This window comes from Peromyscus californicus, unplaced genomic scaffold (genome assembly GCF_007827085.1).
Source record: "Peromyscus californicus insignis strain IS unplaced genomic scaffold, ASM782708v3 Scaffold_3__1_contigs__length_106647218, whole genome shotgun sequence".
NCBI classification, from domain to species: Eukaryota; Metazoa; Chordata; class Mammalia; order Rodentia; family Cricetidae; genus Peromyscus; species Peromyscus californicus.
In genome coordinates, this window is record NW_026294551.1 from 79,406,820 (window position 1) to 79,418,059 (window position 11,240).

An 11,240-nucleotide genomic window follows, 5' to 3' on the forward strand; every position below is an offset into this window, starting at 1 on the left:
GTCCCACATCTGGCATACTTCTGTGTGTAACGGTCATTGTGCTGAACACATATCTGATGTTCCCTGCCTCTGTTCTCTCCATGACAGATCATAACTTGGCACCGAGTCATCCAATGGGCATTTTGCCCTATCGTGTGTCTCCAGCTGAGTGAGCAGAGCAGCTCCAGGGACACCAAATCAGTCCTGGACTGAGAAACTCTGGGGACAATCACAAACAATAAGGCCACACATGGCTTATGGGCCCTGAATCTGCTGAAAGACAATCTGGGGGGCAGAGGTTGGCTATGGCAATACCAATGAACAGCCCCATCAAACAGCCCCATGCTTTCTTGGTCCTCCAGTTGGACTGCTTTCTCACCTAGGACTCTACTGGCTGAAACACCATCCTCCTTGGCACCTCAACTCCTTTGGAAAAGCAGGATGCTTGACCAGGCCCAGTGCAACTAAGCGCATAGTAGGCTTGAGTATGTGTGGACAGAATGAACAAATATGCAGAGTTCTGAGGTCAGGACAAAGACACGAGAAGCAGAGTGCCCCCCAACCCCAACCCCCCTAGTCCCAGCCCTGTCTCAGGGTGTTTGCTGGCCTGGCTACCTCCCCATCTAAAGGTTCTTAGTACATAGTGATCCTTTCTCTCTCTCTCTCTCTCTCTCTCTCTCTTTTTTTTTTTTTTTTTTTTTTTTTTTCCGAGACAGGGTTTCTCTGTGTAGCTTTGAGCCTTTCCTGGATCTTGCTCTGTAGACAAGGCTGGCCTCGAACTCACAAAGATCTGCCTGGCTCTGCCTCCCAAGTGCTGGGATTAAAGGCATGCGCCACCACCGCCCGGCGATCCTTTCTCTTATTACTTTTAATTTTTTTTTTTAATTAGGCTGGTGATAGTGCACATTTCAGGAGGCTCAGAAGGGTGGTTTCTCCTCCTTCTCCTTCTCCTTCTCCTCCTCCTCCTCCTCCTCCTCTTCCTCTTTTTCCTCCTCCTTAGAACAGAGCATGTGTGAAGAAGTCCTCTGGGCTGGCCTCCTGTTTAGGCCTGCAGCCTAAGTCTCCAGGCTCTGATAAACCACAGGGACCAATCCCCCCAGTGGGTGGAGCCAGCTCAGCATCCCAGGTAGGGGAATAGAGTGGGTATAGGCAGAGGGGACTGGCTTGCATAGTTCACTCTATAGTGGAAGATCCTAAGCTCTTGAACAGCTTGGGGAGTCTATACACAGAGAACAGTGCCTCCTGTCTGCTGTCCAGGGCCTCTGTTGATCCTGTTGGTTAACTATGAAAGGATGAGGACCATGCTAGGTAGAAGAAAGATGCTTCTTCAGGGTGCAACATGGAGAAAGTCATCCCCTCTAGACCCCCACTGCCAGTTCAAGGCCTCAAATTACTATGTATTATTATTACTACTATGCCTATTTTTGATGTTTTAGGACAGGATCTCACATAACACAAGCTGGCCTCAAACTCAGTATACAGCTGAGGATGATCCTCTGCCTCCACATCCTAAGTGCTAGGATTACAAGTGTGTGCCACCATATCCTACTCTATTATTGTTAATCCTATTATTTTTACTGTTAGCACTGTGGTTCACACCCAGAACCATGTACTGGTTAGGCCAGGTACCAATGAGCTCCCCAGAACTTACTTAGGAGGAGTGAAAAGGCTGGGGGTGGGGGGAAGCCAACTACAGACCCTCTCTGTCCAAACAAGAATCCAAGCAAAATGAGGTTTAGATGAATAACAGGAGGGCCCAAAGGAAACCTGGCAGTGCTCTGGGGAAAGAGGCCATGGGTAGGTGGATGCTTTCCTGAGGCAATCCGAATAGATAGGCACTTCATTGTGTTGTTTTGGGGACACAATCTAGCATGGGCTGCCCTTTAACTCACTGCAACCCCCCTGTCTCAGCCTCTAAGGTTCTGAGATGACATATATAAGTCACCACACCTGGCATTTTTCTTTTGTTTTTCCAGTAAGATGGACGGTTTCATTTGTGAGTCACCATTCAACTGCAAGATGTGGGGAGGGGCAAGACATCCAGTCAAACTTCATTTCCCACCATGTCTTCGGGTAGTGAAGCCAGACACTACACACTCACAGGCACTAGACTATGTCCCGACCCAGACCTTATTGACTTGGGAACCTTGTTTGCCATGTTGGCTAGGTGTTTGTGTATGTGTATGTTTGGTCAACACAGGCTAGACTCATCCTGAAAAACAGAACCTCAATTGAGCAAGTGCCTCCATCAGATTTACCTTTAGGCAAGCCTGTAAGGGGCATTTTCTTGATTGATGATTGATGTGTTATGTCTTAGCCCACTATGGACAGTGCCACCCCTGGGCAGGAGGGCCTTGGTTGTATTAAAAAAAAAAAACAGGCTGAGCCGGGCGGTGGAGGAGCACGCCTTTAATCCCAGCACTCGGGAGGCAGAGGCAGGCAGATCTCTGTGAGTTCGAGGCCAGCCTGGTTTACAGAGTGAGTTCCAGGAAAGGCGCAAAGCTACACAGAGAAACCCTGTCTCGAACCCACCCCCCCCACCAAAAAAAAACAAGCCAGGAGGCAGCACCCCACTATGGTCTCTGCTTCAGTTCCTTCCTCAGCTTCTCTGAGGACCATACCCTGTAAGCCAAATAAATCCCTTTCCTCTCCAGAGATGCTTTCGGTCAGTGTTTTTTTGTTTTGTTTTGGTTTTTGGTTTTTTTTTTTTGAGACAGAATTTCTCTGTGTAGTTTTGGTGCCTGTCCTGGACCTTGTGCTGTAGACCAGGCTGGCCTTGAACTCACAGAGATCCGCCTGGCTCTGCCTCCCGAGTGCTGGGATTAAAGGCGTGCACCACCACCACCACCACACGGCCCTTGCGCCACTACCCGCCCAGCCCTTTTGATTAGTGTTTTTATGCCAGCAACAGAAAGCAAATTAAGACTTTTGCTAAGCACTGTATGTTCACACCCAAGACAAAACCTGATGCTTCCCCCAGCCTAATCTTTCCCAGCCCCATAAGGTAGTGGCATCCCCTAGCTCTGCGCAGTGTTCCATTGTGCAGCCTGGTGGAGTGGCCCTGCTGGAGCACACAGATGCTCTCAGAGGCCCTCCCACACTGCCTCAGTCCAGGCAGTTCTTATCTCCTATGCACATTGCACTCACCAGGAAGATACACATGGCTTGAAACAGCGTGTTCCTTTGCTAAGAGCAGTGTCACAAGCTGCAAAAGCCCTTTCACTAGAGAGAGGCCAGCTAAAGCACGTTCTCACACTGTCTGTGGGGACCTTAGGCAGAACACTTCTGCCCACTCCGCAATGGAAAGGACAGTGTCAAGACAGCATGACCGCACAGCTCCCACTGAGAGATGGCTACATGCTGACAGAGGAACCTCATGGGAGGGAACACAGCCTCTGCCAGCTGTGACAGCAGAGCCTGGGGCTGGGTCTCAGCCTCAGCATTGTTGACATTCTGTGTCCTGAGGGCCCGCCCAGTGCAGGCATGATGCCCACAGCCCTAGTCTGTGCCAGACCTATTGCTTCTCAATATGACAACTACAAATGGTTCCGGAAATTGCCAGAAGTCCCAGGGAGACAAATTGGCCTCCCATTGTGAACTGTGGGTTTGGGGAGGAGCTCTGCAGTGAGCCATGAGGAATGTGGAAGGCAGAGAGCTTCAGACACCTCACAGAAACAGCAGTTCCTCCAGCTGCCTTCCTCCTGATAAGCCCCCCACCCCCTCCCCTGTGTGTGTGTGCCTGTGTGCAGGCGTGTGTGCCTGCGTGCGTGCGTGTGTGTGTGTGTGTGTGTGTGGGGGGGGGTTGGGGAAGGAACTGCAGAGGGAAGGATAGAAAAAGGAAGAGGAGAGAGGGGTGGGTGTGGGTAGAGGGGTCGCACACAAAAAGAGTTGTATGAGGGTCCTTGGGTCTCCACATTCTGAACATTCATAAGTTCTAGCCTTGTGGGCCTCCATTCCCTCCTGCCAGAGTCTTGGACACTTCCTCCTCCTCTTGGTGACCTGGGAGATGCTGAGTGGGTCGTCCCCGTCCCTGTGACCCCCCCCCCCCCCAGCTGGGAGTAGGAATGGAAAACACCTAGTCTGTTCTGTGTTCCCCTGCATTCAAATGCTCCCCTGCAGGTCCTGTCCACCTTGCCTTTTTTGTTGTTTTTTTGTTTTGTTTTGCTTTGTTTTGTTTGTTTTTTTTTTGAGACAGGGTTTCCCTGTGAAACAGCCCTGGCTGTCCTGGAACTTGCTTTGTAGACCAGACTGGCCTCGAACTCACAGAGATCTGCCTGCCTCTGCCTCCTGAGTGCTGGGATTAAAGGTCATGTCTCCCAGCCCCCACCTTGCTTTTAAATTTACTAGGGACCATCAGCGTTGTATCTCTTCAGAAACAATGTAACTAGTTGTCTGGCCCTCCAGCTCTTGCTGCCACGCCTTCCCCAGCGCTGTTGATTGTAGCTACTCCAACTGTGAGCCAAACTAACTCTTTCCTTTTAAAAAAAAAAATCTTTATGGTTTTGACTCCTGATCACAGAGCTTCATTGGTTTTCCAGCTTCCATGCTCACTCACTGGTTATAGCATTTTTTCTCCACAAAGCAGATGGAATAACCTGTTAAAATAGAAGTCAGCTCCTTTTCATGGCACCTCCTAGTTGATGAACCATGTTAGGATGAAGCTGAGTCTCTCCTTCCCAGCCACCAGCTGTCAGGAAGTCATTGATGTGGATGAGGGCCATAAGCTCAGTAAGAAACACATGGCTACAGAAGTAGCTGCTGATGCTCTGGGTGAAGAGTGGAAGGGTCATGTGGTCCACATCAGTGGTGGGAACAACAAACAAGATTTTCTTATGAAGCAGGGTGTCTTGACCCATGCAGAGTGTGCCCGCTGTTGAGTCAGGCGCATCCTTGTTATAGATCAAGGAGAACTGGAGAGAGTCGTCTGTTTGGGATGCATTATGGATGTCAATCTGAGTGCTCTCAACTTGATTACTGTAAAAAAAAAAAAAAAAAGGTGGGGTGGGTGGGGAGAAGGATTTTCCTTAACAGACAGATGCTACTGTTCCTTAGAGGTTGGGGACCAAAAGAGCTAGCAGAATCTAAAAAAGCTTTTCAATCTCTCTAAAGAAGACGATGCCCGCCAATTTGTTCATCAGAAAGCCCTTAAACCAAGAAGGGAAGAAACCCAGGACCAAAACACCAAAGATTCAGTGTCTTGTAACTCTGTGTCCTAAAACACAAACACTGGCCTATTGCTCTGAAGAATCAACACACTAAGAAAAATGAGGAGACTGCAGAATATGCTAAACTTTTAGCCAAGAGAATGAAGGAAGCCAAAGAAAACAGCCTGGAACAGATTGCCAAGAGATGTAGTCTGTCTCTGCTGAGAGCTTCTTTTTCTAAGTTTGAGTCTAGCCAAAAATAACTAACAAATAAGTCTTTAAATGTAACAAATAAGTGATCAGACCTTGGGGGGAAAAATAACCTCAGAAAGCCCTTGGGAGACAGTGGCAAGAGGATTAGAAATTCAAGGTCATCCTTGGCTACATAGTACAAATCCAACCTGGGCTACATGGGATTCTATCTAAAAAAGAAAGGAAACAAACAAGCATGCTCAAGTCAGGTCAAATGTGGTGACTCAGTCCTTGACTCCCAGCTGTTGGGAAGCAGAGGCAGGAGGGTCCCAATGTTTAGGGCCAGCCTGGTCTACACAGTGAGTTCCAGGCTAACCAGGGCTATCCCGGAATCAGTCAATACATCAGCCAGTCAGTGCAAATCTACTCAAGCCATCTCCGCCCCCAAAGCTGTCCAATGGCTGACTTGATCCTCAGCAGCAAATCCAAAGCCCTGGACATGCGCAGTCCACAGTGTCTCGCTGTAGCTAATCTCATTTTTCTCTTACCATCAAGCTTCAACCACACTTCCCTTCCTTTCACGCACTCGGGATGCTACACTCCCGCTGCCCCAGGGGTTTCTGTACAAGCTGTACCTTTGCCTGAACCCCCTCTACTAGCCTCCATTCTGCATCCTCCCCACATGGTGTCTACACAAACATTCCTTGTCAGACCAGGCCCTTCCTTTCTCTCCCAATATGAAAATGACCTCTTCAAGTATTTATGCGCCGTCCATTATACACTCCTCCTCCTTACTGGGAACCCAGGCTAGGCCCTGAGTATGCTAGGCAAGTAGTCTACCATCGAGAACCATCCTCTGCTTTTTTATTTCATGATCAGGCTCTTGCTCTATGGCTCAATTTAGCTTTAAATTATTGAATTAATCTTCCTGCCTCTACTTCATAGATGCTGGGATTACAGGTGTACATCACCACTTCTCTTTTGAGACAAGGTCTCTTGTAGCCCAGTCTGGCCTCAAACTCAGTATATAGCCAAGGAGGACCTGCCCCCATCTCCTGAGTTCTGGGGTTACTGACCTGTACCAATACACCTGGCTTCCCCCTTCCCCCAGCTTGTTCTTTTAGACAGGGTCTCATAGGGAGCTGCTGCAAAGCCCAGGCTGGTCCCACCCTGCCTCCATCTTTTTTTTTTTTTTTTTTTTTTTTGCCTATCTTTGCTGTGCCCTCAGGACCTGCAGTTTGACACGCACAGTGGACACTCAGCACGTTTTTGTTGAGTAGACAACTGAACAAGCACCTTGACGGTCTCTGGAGGTCTTTGGTGTTTTGGCTCTGCGTGCCATTGGTGTAGTGTCACGTCTTGCTCTGTGGTGTGTATGGGCTGGCCCCATCAGAGGTGACCAAGCCAGTGATATGGGTGTGAAGGTGGGAAGAAGCCATTGGAGGCAAATGAAAAGAAGTCCCAGGTCAAGGGAGCTTAGGGACTCTTTCCACGTGATGCTGAGAAGAGCATTCCCCTCCTTCCAGCTGTCTCTGTGGCTCTTTTGTGGGGATATGGTTGTTATTATCAGCTGGCTTCCCTGGGGTCGTTAGTATGTGGTCCTCTTACCCTTAGCAGGTAGGGTTCCTGTCCACCAGGCTAGCACCTCCCCCGGGGCAGGCTGTATGGAGGTGACCACTAGAGGGGGCTCCAACTCACAGTATCTGTCTCCAGGGCTGCCAGCTGCCTGGGAGGCTTGCTATCTTTGTTTCGGAGGCCTTTCTTCCTCTCTCTCTTCTCTCTGTTCTTCCTGTCCCCAGTCTTTCTCTCCTCCCTCCAGGGTTTTCCTTCCTACTTGACTCCCAGCCCTTCTCGTCAATTTCTATCAACACGTCTAGGCTGGCCCCACCCTGTGATCAGCCCTAGGGTCAGACACAGAAGGGACGGAGACATGTCACAGCGGGACCTCTCTGTCCACCAGGGAGCTCATAGTTTAACCTGAATCCCGCAAAGCCAGAAAGCCATGATGCTTCCTGGGAGGCCTGCCTAGGAGGAACGGAAGGGAGACTTGATCTTCTTACCCAGGGGCTCCACAGCCCTTTCCACTGAGCACCCAACAACTCATTTCCTGAGAGGGAAAGCTGGGGAAAAATAGGACAGCTTTGCCTTACTGAGGGATAAACTGCAGCTCCAGCCCAAAGTGAAATATGGTGTTAAACGGGTTCGAAAGCGCATTCCGCTGTTTAATGAGCTTGGACAGGTTGCTTAACCTCTGGGCTCAGTGTGTTAGGGCTGTGAGAGACATGTATGTGAATGCTTACAGCTGTGTCTGGAGTTGTCCATAGGCCAAGGCCACCCGCCCAGCTGGGGTATCAGAACTGGGACCAATCCCCGTCTTTGAACTCTCAGGCTGAAAGTCTTCCTTGTGGGCAGAGGCCACAGGAAACAGAATGCTCCCTCTGATTGGGCTCTTCTGGGGACAGGTCTCTGTACTAGCCAAAGCATAGGGACTCCTGTCCTCGGGCACATTATCTGTCTTTTTGTGCCACGGATTTCTCTGGGGAGGGTGCTACCCTTCATTCTGACCAGGCTGTACCTGATATCCCCTCACACCCAGCTCAGGTGGGAAGGCAGAAGAGGTGGTTTCAAACACTGCTGGGGGGCGGGGGGGGGGGGGGGGGGGCCGGGGGTGTTGACTGGCAGAACCTTCACAAAGGACACACTACCAGTGATCTTTGACCTAGCCACCCCACTTGACCGGCTTGGTCCTATAGACAGACTCTCACAGACAGGAAGTAAAAGGATGCACGATGTTTCCAGCGACCATTTACTTGCTATTACAGAACGTTCAAAGTCAGGCATGGTGGTGCACACCTATAACGATAGTTACTAAGGAGATGGGACAAGGCTAGCCTCAGCTACATAGAAAGTTTGAGGCCAGCCTGGGCTACATGAGACCATGTCTCAGAAATGACAATAAATACCCGCTATTTTCCCCAAGGATCAACTCTGCTACCCCCAATCGCCATTGTTCTTCTCCTCTCCTCTTTCTATTCAGTTTTTTTGTTTTTGTTTTTTAAATACAAGAACCCATTATGTAGCCCCAGGATGGCCTTGAACTTAGGGTGATCTTCCTGCCGTAGCCTCCCAAGTGCTGTGACTACAACCACACACCACCACATCCATGCCTGGCTTTCTTTTTCTTTCTTTCCCTCTCTCCCTTCTCACTCTCTCCTTTATCTTTCTCATTCTTTTTTAATTAAAAATGTTAAAAATTGGATTTATTCATTTATATTTTTATGTCTGAATGTGTGCTTGATGCCCAAGAAGGTCAGAAGAGGACACTGGATCACCTAAAACTGGAGTTACAGAGGGTTGTATACCACCATGTGGGTTCTGGGAATCGAACCTGAGTCCTCTGCAAGAACAAGTGCTCTCTCTATTTTATTTATTTATTTTTTTTTTTGTTTTTCGAGACATGGTTTTGGTGGTACTCTTGCTCCCTCTTAAATTTTTTTTTAATTTAAATTTGTCTGTGTGTGTGTGTGTGTGTGTGTGTGTGTGTGTGTGTGTGTGTGTGTGTATGGTGTGCACATGTATGAGATCAGAGGACAACATGTGGTAGTCTGTTCTCTCCTTCTACCAAGTGGGATCTGGGGATTGAACTCATGTCATCAGGCTTGGTGGTGAGTGCTTTTACCCAATGAGGTTTTGTCTTTTTGCCTCACCTTCCCAGTTTTAGACAGGGTCTCATTCTGTAGACCAAGTTGGCTTGTCTACAGGACCAAACCTATGATCCTTCCGCTCAACCACCTGAGTACCTGGATTACAGGTCTGCAGGAAGGACCACACCCAGCACCCTTGGATTTCCTTATTCCAGAACACGTGGTGAATGAAGGAGAAGCCTTCCCCAGGCAGGAGGCCTCACCCTGCTAGCAGCCTTGAGCTCTGGCTTCCTGATCTTCCAGAAGAGAGAAAGCATTCAGGAGCTTTACTGCACCGTGGGTGGGGCCGGAAGGGGGTGACAGTGGTAAAGCTTTCTCATTGGCTGTTTGGCCTGGAAGTTTTTCTGGGGATGAAAGAGACGTGGACTTCTACTTTTTTTACTGCTGGCGTGGTGATTTTGATGGGTTATGACAAGGGCAGCGTCTTCCGCTTGGCTGGGGACCCAAGGCCTCCCAGGGAAGGACAAGATACCAGTAATGATTACTTTGTTACATCATCTAAGACTAGCTCTCAGGGATCCCAGCCAAGAAAGATGCTGCTAATGAGGGTCATCCCTATGAACTTCCCCTACTAAGCTCACACACATTTCCTTTTTCCTCCTGATACAGCCCCTAGCTCGGGACAACAGAGAGACCCGTGTGTGCCCACCTCCTTATGTGTCTAGGCAGACACAGTTCTTCACTTGTGTACAAACGGGCTTGCCTGTTAAACCAACAGGTGCACACACACATATAAATATGCATATACACATGCTCCCATTCAGTGCACACTTTCAGAACACAGTGTGTTCAGACAGCCACCCTGATGTTCAGTACAAATTCCCACAGTGGCAGTTTCCAAAGGTGGCTGCCAGCAAGCCTTGTACCGTCGTCCCCACCATCTGTCAAGAAGAAAATCTATTATCCTCCTCTTGATTATTTGTGGTACAAGCAATGCTTGGACATTTCTGAACCCATGCTTGAAGAAGACTGGGAAGGAGCCACCTAGGAATGAACCCAGCCATCCTGAGGCTGCCATGTTGGGAGGAAACCCAAGCAAGTCACATAAAAGAGAGAGGGGAGCCATACTGAGGAGCACTGGGATGTTGGACATCTGAATGAAACTAGCCCAGCTGTTGGTCATTAAATCCGTGGGGGTGCATTTGACCATCCAGCTACACCCTGATCAAATTCTTGATCTACAGAATCCTGGGAAATGATTGTTTGGTTTTTCGAGACAGGGTTTCCCTATGTAGTTTTGGTGCTTGTCCTGGAACTCACTTAGTAGACCAGGCTGGCCTCGAACTCACAGAGATCCGCCTGCCTCTGCCTCCTGAGTGCTGAGATTAAAGGCATGTGCCACCACTGCCCTGTGGGAAATGATTTTTTTAAATGCTGTTGTTTGTTTGTTTGTTTTTGTTGTTGTTTTTCCAAGACAGGGTTTTTCTATGTAGCTTTGTGCCTTTCCTGAAACTCGCTTTGTAGCCCAGGCTGGCCTCGAACTCACAGAGATCCACCTGGCTCTGCCTCCTGAGTGCTGGGATTAAAGGCGTGCGCCACCACCATCTGACTAAAAGGCTGTTTTAAACCTCTTTTACTTGCTTGTTTTTGAAACAGGTAATATATATTCCAGGTGGGCCCTTTGTAGTCAAGGATGACCTTGAACTCATGGTCCTCCTGCCTGCCCCTTTGCAGTGCTAGCATTTTAGGCATGCATTGCCATGTATCCAGGGCTTCATTGTATGCCAGGCAAGTATTCTATCAAAAATCAGCCCTTGTTTATGTTTTTGAGATAGGCATTGTTATGTAGTTCAGAGTGGCCTGAAACTGTTGGCAATCCTCCTGTCTTAGCCTTCTAAGTACTGGGATTACAGACATGTACCACCATGTCTAAATCTGGGTTACCCTCATACCACGTGCGCTCTATCTCACAGAAGTATTCCCAAGCTATTAGCAATAACATGACGTAGTCAGGGAGCCCTTGCAAGACTGGTATGCCATTTGAACTCGGAGCCTCCAAAATTCTGAACAAAGTAGATTTCCTTTCTTTTAAAGGTACCTCTCTTATTTTGTTATAGCAAGAGAAAAATAGAATAATATACAAGGCAAGAAAAACACATGGATAAACTATTAGAAAGGGCTCCAACCTCTAACATTAGCTCTAGGTGGAAGTATAAGTCATACATACCTGAAAATCATAGTTGGCAAGAAATGAGAGGTAAGTGGAAAGAGAATCCACCTG

The 11,240-nt window shown here is 48.6% G+C and overlaps 1 protein-coding gene and 1 pseudogene across 1 annotated transcript in view; both read left to right on the forward strand.

The window, feature by feature from the left end:
- The window catches only part of Fabp6 (fatty acid binding protein 6), a 39,822-nt gene that overhangs the window by 15,521 nt on the left and 13,061 nt on the right, over positions 1 to 11,240 (forward strand). The gene's annotated exons all lie outside the window — the stretch shown is intronic.
- LOC128122307 (40S ribosomal protein S6-like) lies at positions 4,635 to 5,386 on the forward strand (annotated as a pseudogene).